This window comes from Anopheles marshallii (assembly GCF_943734725.1).
Source record: "Anopheles marshallii chromosome X unlocalized genomic scaffold, idAnoMarsDA_429_01 X_unloc_33, whole genome shotgun sequence".
Classification (NCBI taxonomy): Eukaryota; Metazoa; Arthropoda; class Insecta; order Diptera; family Culicidae; genus Anopheles; species Anopheles marshallii.
This window is the reverse complement of record NW_026525880.1, coordinates 65001-75000: the sequence shown is the minus strand read 5'-3', so window position 1 is coordinate 75000 and position 10000 is coordinate 65001.

The window sequence follows — 10000 nt, the reverse complement described above, 5'->3', positions numbered from 1 at the left end:
CCCCTCGCTCGAGCAGCTGATTGTACACCTTGGCGAAGACCTCCGGGTGCTTCCGCATTGCCGCCTTCACTGCGGCATTCGGGATACCGTCCAGCCCTGGCGCCTTGGAGGTGGCCATCCGCTCGGCCAGCGAAAGAATTTCCGAGCTCGTGACCGGCCTCAGAGCCTCGCTGCACGCATCGATGTCCGGCCACTCAAACGCCGGATGATTCGGGAACAAGGCTTCGACGATCGGACCTAGTACGGCTCGGTCCGTTTCCGGTGGTGCCCTGTTACGTAGTTTTGCTCGAACAACCTTGTAACCGAGTCCGAACACCTCGGCTTCGACCCCATCGATCAGCTCTTGCATACAGTCCTCCTTACTGCTGTGAATGGCGGCCTGCAGCAATCGTCGACAGCCCTGCAGCCTGGCCGACGTCACCGCACGCTCCGAAGGTTGGGCCCTGCGATGGGCGGCCTCCGCTGCTCCGCATTCCTCCCTCAGGCGCTCGATCTCAGGAGACCACCAGTACACCTGGGGCTTGCGATGGAAAGTAGCCCCGTGTACTCTCTCCATGATCTCATCGCACGCCTGGGTCAGTCCGCCGATCAGCCCCTCCGGAGTTGCGACCTGCTCGAAGTGGCCGCATGTGAGGGCGATGTCGAAGCACTTGTTATCGAATTGCGTCGTCTTCCACCGGGTCCCAGCGTGTCTGGCTGTCCCGTCTCGACTTCGCTGCTGCTGCTTGCCTCGTCGCGTGGGACGTTGTCCTGGGACGCCCACCTGGAACTGGACGTAGGCATGGTCGCTGCTGGAAAAGCGATCGAGCACGCGCCAGGAGTCCGGTCGCGCAATAGTTTGGCTGGCAAAAGAAACGTCGATAACGCTTTCCCGCGCAACCCCGTTGCCCTTAAACGTGGGCACGTTGCCGCGGTTCAGCGTATGCAGCGCCAGCTGCTCCACCACGCTCAGGAGCTCCTGCCCCTTCCGGGTGGTGCGCGCACTCCCCCACTCCTCATTCCAGGCGTTGAAGTCCCCGGCCAGGACCGATGTTGTGTGTCCGACCAGAGACACCTCCACCGCACCGAGGAAGCTTTCGAAGTCTTCGATGCCGCTGCTGGGTGGCACGTAGCAGCTGGCGAACGTTACTCCCGCTATGGTGGCCACCACGAGTCCCGGGACGACGCTCCCCCAAAGCCGTTGAATAGGGTACGCCCCTGTTGCTATTATCGCCACGCTCTGTTCCGCATCGATGGCCCACCGCGGATCATCCCGAGGTGGTCGATATAGTTCGCAGGCGAGCACCACCTGAGCCCCTAACTCGCGAGCCGTCTGCAGCATGAGGTCTTGGGCTGCCCGGCTTCGCCCGAGGTTCACTTGCAGCACTTTTAGCGCCGGCACGTCGGATGCCCGACCGGGTGCGGGCCGCTGCACACGACGCAGCGCACCTCCGCCGTGCAGCTCTTCGCCTGGTGATCCGGCTTCCCGCAGCGAATGCAGCTTGTCGAGCGGTCCACTTCGCTCCTGCACGCAGCTCGGACGTGCCCCATCTCGAGGCACTTGTAGCACCGTTGCTGACGCGCCTGCAGAGGAGCCACCTTCCGGATCAGACACGATGTGTATTTGATCTTGACGCTCTTGTCGACCAGACCCTCCGCAGCCCTGGCTGTTACGCGGGCTATCGCCACTTTCGTGCCGTCCCAGGCAGGTCGCAGGCGAACCGATGTCTCCTCCACCTCGCATTGGCACAGGTTGGTCAGCGCCATCGCCACATCGGTCTCCTTCGCTAAAGGGTCGACAGCGTCCAACCGGATTTCGACCATAGGCGTGACCAGCCGAGCTGAGGCCGGCCGTTCTGCCTTTGCGCAGACCTGCTTGATGCACTGCAGAACTTCTGCAGCGTCCGCGCTCTCCTTCAGCTCCATGACAAGCCTGGAGCGTGTGGTGCGTCGCCCGACGCCTAGGGCCTCAGCATGTTTCTCCATTTCTGGAGCCGTTCGGACAGCCTGGTACACCTCCGTCCAGGTTTGTCCCTCAGCTGGGGCGATTTCAATAGCGTCCGGCTTGGTTTTTCGCTGCCGCTGACGCCGACCTCCTCGTTGTGCTCCAGGCTGGCTACCCCGGGCCTGTTGTCCCTGATGTTGCTGGGGCTGCTGCTTAGACGGTCCTGCGATCGGCTGCCGCTGAACCGCTGCCCGTTGCGGTAGTTGCGGCCACTGCTGCTGCTGTTGCTGCGGCTTGTTCCCCGGTTGCCGGGCCGGCTTACGACGCACCACTTCAGCCCAAGAGCCGCCTTCCGGGTCTGAAAGCGGAGCTGCCGTTGCCGACACCGCTCCCTGCTGTCGCTGTTGCTGCTGCTGCTCACGACGTTGCTGCTGCTGTTGTTGCTGCTGCTGCTGGTACTGCTGCTGCTGCTTCTGGCTGCCTCCATAGCCCAGCGTCTGTGCAAGGAGCTCTTGGAAGCTGGCTCGCTCCTCCCTCAGCTCGTTGCGCAGGCGCTCGTTGTCTTCACGAGCCAGCGTCTCGCGCATCCGGGCTTCCTCTCGGGCCAGCTGCAAATCTTGCCGGGCCTGCACAGCATTTGTTTCCATCTGCTGCCGGAGCATCTGGATCTCCTGTTGCAGACCCACGATCGTCGCTCGCAGCTGCTCGTTGGTGAGCGACGTCTCATTAAGGAGCTGTCTCAGCTCCGACATTTCCGGGGACTGCTGCTTCGCTCCCGGAACAGATGTTCGTGTAAGAGCCACTCGCGGCTCCAGAATAGTGGAGAGCTTCGCCGGCCTCTCCTCCGTTGACTCCGTCCTGGAACGGAGGGTTCGCCCCGTCGACGACATCTCCACCTCTCACTGTTACGGGTGAGGGTGGAGGGGGGGGGGGGGGGGAGTCGGGGGAGGTGTTCTCCCCGACTCGCGGCGACGTAGCGCGTTGATTGACTCCCCACACACAGAAACACACGGTACTCGGCCAAGAACGCGCAACCGAACAGCTGTCCCATACAAAATGTATGGGAACGAAAGACGCCGGAAATCGCCAAAACCTCCAACTTTGGAAGCCTATAACTCCGCAACGGTTCGTCGCACAAAAATGTTAGACCACTCTATCGACGCGGGATATTCTCACTTATAGTCCTCAAGTGTTTTTAAGATCACTAACGCACTTTTTGGGGGGTAAAACGGTCCCCCACCAAAAACTCACAGTTTTTCAAGTGCCACTTCCGGTGTAACGCACACACACACACATACAAAATTTTGTAAGATGCGTCTTACCGAGACGCATCCAACGACACCTTAATCGTCCGGATCGGTTCACAATTCGCCTTAATATTCAACAAAAACCTGCCCACGAAAAACTCCCCCCCCTTAAGGGGTGGGGGGGTGAAATTTGGGAGGGGGGTCGACGGCCAGGATCGGGGGCCGGACACTTGAAGCCAAAGCCCTGGCACGCGTGGCCTGGCTGATACGGCCGATTTTCACTCCAAACACTCGCACACACGCACGCACACAGAAACACACGGTACTCGGCCAAGAACGCGCAACCGAACAGCTGTCCCATACAAAATGTATGGGAACGAAAGACGCCGGAAATCGCCAAAACCTCCAACTTTGGAAGCCTATAACTCCGCAACGGTTCGTCGCACAAAAATGTTAGACCACTCTATCGACGCGGGATATTCTCACTTATAGTCCTCAAGTGTTTTTAAGATCACTAACGCACTTTTTGGGGGGTAAAACGGTCCCCCACCAAAAACTCACAGTTTTTCAAGTGCCACTTCCGGTGTAACGCACACACACACACATACAAAATTTTGTAAGATGCGTCTTACCGAGACGCATCCAACGACACCTTAATCGTCCGGATCGGTTCACAATTCGCCTTAATATTCAACAAAAACCTGCCCACGAAAAACTCCCCCCCCTTAAGGGGTGGGGGGGTGAAATTTGGGAGGGGGGTCGGCGGCCAGGATCGGGGGCCGGACACTTGAAACCAAAGCCCTGGCACGCGTGGCCTGGCTGATACGGCCGATTTTCACTCCAAACACTCGCACACACGCACGCACACGGAAACACACGGCAAACGGAAAGTGCCTTAAATCGTGCACTTTGCCAAAAAGTTACACTTTTCGGTGCGCTTGCACCGGGCTTTACCGTTATGTTCTTCAGCACACTCGCGGCGACAACGCCAGATCGGGCGCAAACCGGTACTTTGCACTGACGTCACACGCGACGACACACGATACTCGGCCAAGAACGCGCCACCGAACAGCTGTCCCATACAAAATGTATGGGAACGAAAGACGCCGGAAATCGCCAAAACCTCCAACTTTGGAAGCCTATAACTCCGCAACGGTTCGTCGCACAAAAATGTTAGACCACTCTATCGACGCGGGATATTCTCACTTATAGTCCTCAAGTGTTTTTAAGATCACTAACGCACTTTTTGGGGGGTAAAACGGTCCCCCACCAAAAACTCACAGTTTTTCAAGTGCCACTTCCGGTGTAACGCACACACACACACATACAAAGTTTTGTAAGATGCGTCTTACCGAGACGCATCCAACGACACCTTAATCGACCGGATCGGTTCACAATTCGCCTTAATATTCAACAAAAACCTGCCCACGAAAAACTCCCCCCCCTTAAGGGGTGGGGGGGTGAAATTTGGGTGGGGGGTCGGCGGCCGAGATCGGGGGCCGGACACGTGGAACCAAGGTCCTCGGTGGCCGTTAGGTGTCTCTTTCGCACACTTTGTCTTACTCAGTATGCACTCACAGTATACACTCACACGCACGCGTCGACAAGAGCTCATCCACAACACGTCCGTTCACTACGGAGGTTCGCTCGCAACTACAGGGATAACTGGCTTGTGGCCGCCAAGCGTTCATAGCGACGTGGCTTATTGATCCTTCGATGTCGGCTCTTCCTATCATTGTGAAGCAAAATTCACCAAGCGTAGGATTGTTCACCCTTTCAAGGGAACGTGAGCTGGGTTTAGACCGTCGTGAGACAGGTTAGTTTTACCCTACTGGTGTGTGCTGTATGCTGCTATCTTAACGGAATTCCTGTGCAGTACGAGAGGAACCACAGGTACGGACCACTGGCTCAATACTAGTTCGACCGGACTTTGGTATGACGCTACGTCCGCTGGATTATGCCTGAACGCCTCTAAGGTCGTATCCAATCCGAGCTGATAGCGCATCATAAACCCATTAGGTGATCGGAAGCTAGCGGGCTTAACAACCCTCTGAGATCCGTCGGTGCTGCCCCGTGCACACTGCCGTCTCATCCCCGCTATAGCACTAGACTGAGCCGCAACGGGCGGGTGCACGCTGCACGTGGAAGTACCTTATCACAGGGAACCCTGGTGGCTGTGCTCCCGTCGACCGTGGATACAACTAGTTTCGACACCTTCGACCGCCCGCAAACGACGGGACTACAGGCTGGGAGCTGCGAGTTGTAGAGATGCGTTCGCATCGATCCTCTCAGGCGACCCATGCTTGGTGGTGAAGTGGTTAGTTCGTGGAGTATAGGCTTGCTGCACTCGACAAGAGTGCTGCTTGCAAGGCTGTGGTGGTACGTATGGTAGTTGATGAGCATAGGCTTGCTGCACTCGACAAGAGTGCTGCTTGCAAGCCTATGGTGGTACGTGTACGGTAGTTGATGTGAGCATAGGCTTGCTGCACTCGACAAGAGTGCTGCTTGCAAGCCTATGGGTGGTGTGGTGTGTGGTGCATGATTAGCCTTTCAAGGAAGATGTGTCCTTGGGGCTAATCGGTTATTTTTATAAGTCCGGGAAACCTTTCTCGTCGGGGTTTTTATCCTAAGCAACCACGAAAGCTTCCAAGAGTTGAAACATTGCCTATCAAGTAGGCCGTACCAGCCCATAGCAAACCAACCAAGATAATCTAACAGGCCAAGATTGGTTGGAGACTTCAAAATTTGGCTAAGTCCATGGCCACCATAAGCCATTTCTATCAAGAAGGCCATGGACAGTGCTTAGCAACCACGAAAGCTTCCAAGAGTTGAAACATTGCCTATCAAGTAGGCCGTAGCAGCCCATAGCAACCCAACCAAGATACTCTAACAGGCCAAGATTGGTTGGAGACTTCAAAATTTGGCTAAGTCCATGGCCACCATAAGCCATTTCTATCAAGAAGGCCATGGACAGTGCTTAGCAACCACGAAAGCTTCCAAGAGTTGAAACATTGCCTATCAAGTAGGCCGTAGCAGCCCATAGCAACCCAACCAAGATACTCTAACAGGCCAAGATTGGTTGGAGACTTCAAAATTTGGCTAAGTCCATGGCCACCATAAGCCATTTCTATCAAGAAGGCCATGGACAGTGCTTAGCAACCACGAAAGCTTCCAAGAGTTGAAACATTGCCTATCAAGTAGGCCGTACCAGCCCATAGCAACCCAACCAAGATACTCTAACAGGCCAAGATTGGTTGGAGAATTCAAAATTTTGCTAAGTCCATGGCCACCATAAGCCATTTCTATCAAGAAGGCCACGAACAGTGCTTAGCAACCACGAAAGCTTCCAAGAGTTGAAACATTGCCTATCAAGTAGGCCGTAGCAGCCCATAGCAACCCAACCAAGATACTCTAACAGGCCAAGATTGGTTGGAGAATTCAAAATTTTGCTAAGTCCATGGCCACCATAAGCCATTTCTATCAAGAAGGCCATGGACAGTGCTTAGCAACCACGAAAGCTTCCAAGAGTTGAAACATTGCCTATCAAGTAGGCCGTAGCAGCCCATAGCAACCCAACCAAGATACTCTAACAGGCCAAGATTGGATCTCAAAATGTTGCTAAGTCCATGGCCACCATAAGCCATTTCTATCAAGAAGGCCATGGACAGTGCTTAGCAACCACGAAAGCTTCCAAGAGTTGAAACATTGCCTATCAAGTAGGCCGTACCAGCCCATAGCAAACCAACCAAGATACTCTAACAGGCCAAGATTGGATCTCAAAATGTTGCTAAGTCCATGGCCACCATAAGCCATTTCTATCAAGAAGGCCATGGACAGTTCTAAACAACCACGAAAGCTTCCAAGAGTTGAAACATTGCCTATCAAGTAGGCCGTAGCAGCCCATAGCAACCCAACCAAGATAATCTAACAGGCCAAGATTGGATCTCAAAATGTTGCTAAGTCCATGGCCACCATAAGCCATTTCTATCAAGAAGGCCATGGACAGTTCTAAACAACCACGAAAGCTTCCAAGAGTTGAAACATTGCCTATCAAGTAGGCCGTAGCAGCCCATAGCAACCCAACCAAGATACTCTAACAGGCCAAGATTGGTTGGAGATTTCAAAATTTGGCTAAGTCCAGATTTTTCTACCCTTCGGGAAAACAACCCTAGTTCACCAAGTTGAACGCGAAAAACTGTCCATAGGATACGCACAAAACGTTTATTGAGTTGGTCACCATATGTGGAAATTATGGTGAAAATAAGCCAAGTTCCGGAGTTTTTAACTCACACGAAACCACGAAAAACTTTCATTAGGAAAACTTGGTTGGAGCACCCTACTGCAGAACACACCGACATGGACGAAAGGGTCGACTGGCCAAGAGAAAAAATTTTTGCGGGACCACTCAAAACATCATAGTTAGACCTAGCAAATGATGAAAAGTGAAACCCGCGATCGATTGGAGAAACCTTATTTTACACTGAAAAATTCCACATAAGGAAAATTTGTATGGAGCACCCTACTGCAGAGCACACCGACAGGGCCGGGAAGGAAGGCCCGGTCCAAGAAAAAATTTTTGCGGGACCACTCAAAACATCATAGTTAGACCTAGCAAATGATGAAAAGTGAAACCCGCGATCGATTGGAGAAACCTTATTTTACACTGAAAAATTCCACATAAGGAAAATTTGTATGGAGCACCCTACTGCAGAGCACACCGACAGGGCCGGGAAGGAAGGCCCGGTCCAAGAAAAAATTTTTGCGGGACCACTCAAAACATCATAGTTAGACCTAGCAAATGATGAAAAGTGAAACCCGCGATCGATTGGAGAAACCTTATTTTACACTGAAAAATTCCACATAAGGAAAATTTGTATGGAGCACCCTACTGCAGAGCACACCGACAGGGCCGGGAAGGAAGGCCCGGTCCAAGAAAAAATTTTTGCGGGACCACTCAAAACATCATAGTTAGACCTAGCAAATGATGAAAAGTGAAACCCGCGATCGATTGGAGAAACCTTATTTTACACTGAAAAATTCCACATAAGGAAAATTTGTATGGAGCACCCTACTGCAGAGCACACCGACAGGGCCGGGAAGGAAGGCCCGGTCCAAGAAAAAATTTTTGCGGGACCACTCAAAACATCATAGTTAGACCTAGCAAATGATGAAAAGTGAAACCCGCGATCGATTGGAGAAACCTTATTTTACACTGAAAAATTCCACATAAGGAAAATTTGTATGGAGCACCCTACTGCAGAGCACACCGACAGGGCCGGGAAGGAAGGCCCGGTCCAAGAAAAAATTTTTGCGGGACCACTCAAAACATCATAGTTAGACCTAGCAAATGATGAAAAGTGAAACCCGCGATCGATTGGAGAAACCTTATTTTACACTGAAAAATTCCACATAAGGAAAATTTGTATGGAGCACCCTACTGCAGAGCACACCGACAGGGCCGGGAAGGAAGGCCCGGTCCAAGAAAAAATTTTTGCGGGACCACTCAAAACATCATAGTTAGACCTAGCAAATGATGAAAAGTGAAACCCGCGATCGATTGGAGAAACCTTATTTTACACTGAAAAATTCCACATAAGGAAAATTTGTATGGAGCACCCTACTGCAGAGCACACCGACAGGGCCGGGAAGGAAGGCCCGGTCCAAGAAAAAATTTTTGCGGGACCACTCAAAACATCATAGTTAGACCTAGCAAATGATGAAAAGTGAAACCCGCGATCGATTGGAGAAACCTTATTTTACACTGAAAAATTCCACATAAGGAAAATTTGTATGGAGCACCCTACTGCAGAACACACCGACAGGGCCGGGAAGGAAGGCCCGGTCCAAGAAAAAATTTTTGCGGGACCACTCAAAACATCATAGTTAGACCTAGCAAATGATGAAAAGTGAAACCCGCGATCGATTGGAGAAACCTTATTTTACACTGAAAAATTCCACATAAGCAAAATTTGTATGGAGCACCCTACTGCAGAGCACACCGACAGGGCCGGGAAGGAAGGCCCGGTCCAAGAAAAAATTTTTGCGGGACCACTCAAAACATCATAGTTAGACCTAGCAAATGATGAAAAGTGAAACCCGCGATCGATTGGAGAAACCTTATTTTACACTGAAAAATTCCACATAAGGAAAATTTGTATGGAGCACCCTACTGCAGAGCACACCGACAGGGACGAAAGGGTCGACTGGCTAAGAGAAAAAATTTTTGCGGGACCACTCAAAACATCATAGTTAGACCTAGCAAATGATGAAAAGTGAAACCCGCGATCGATTGGAGAAACCTTATTTTACACTGAAAAATTCCACATAAGGAAAATTTGTATGGAGCACCCTACTGCAGAGCACACCGACAGGGCCGGGAAGGAAGGCCCGGTCCAAGAAAAAATTTTTGCGGGACCACTCAAAACATCATAGTTAGACCTAGCAAATGATGAAAAGTGAAACCCGCGATCGATTGGAGAAACCTTATTTTACACTGAAAAATTCCACATAAGGAAAATTTGTATGGAGCACCCTACTGCAGAACACACCGACATGGACGAAAGGGTCGACTGGCTAATAGAAAAAATTTTTGCGGGACCACTCAAAACATCATAGTTAGACCTAGCAAATGATGAAAAGTGAAACCCGCGATCGATTGGAGAAACCTTATTTTACACTGAAAATTCCACATAAGGAAAATTTGTATGGAGCACCCTACTGTGGTCACCATCGGTCGAGTTGGTCGAGACGGGCAAAAAATTTTTTTTTCCATATCGTCTCAAAACATGATTTATGGACCTTGTAAATGTTGAAAAGTGAAACAAAATCA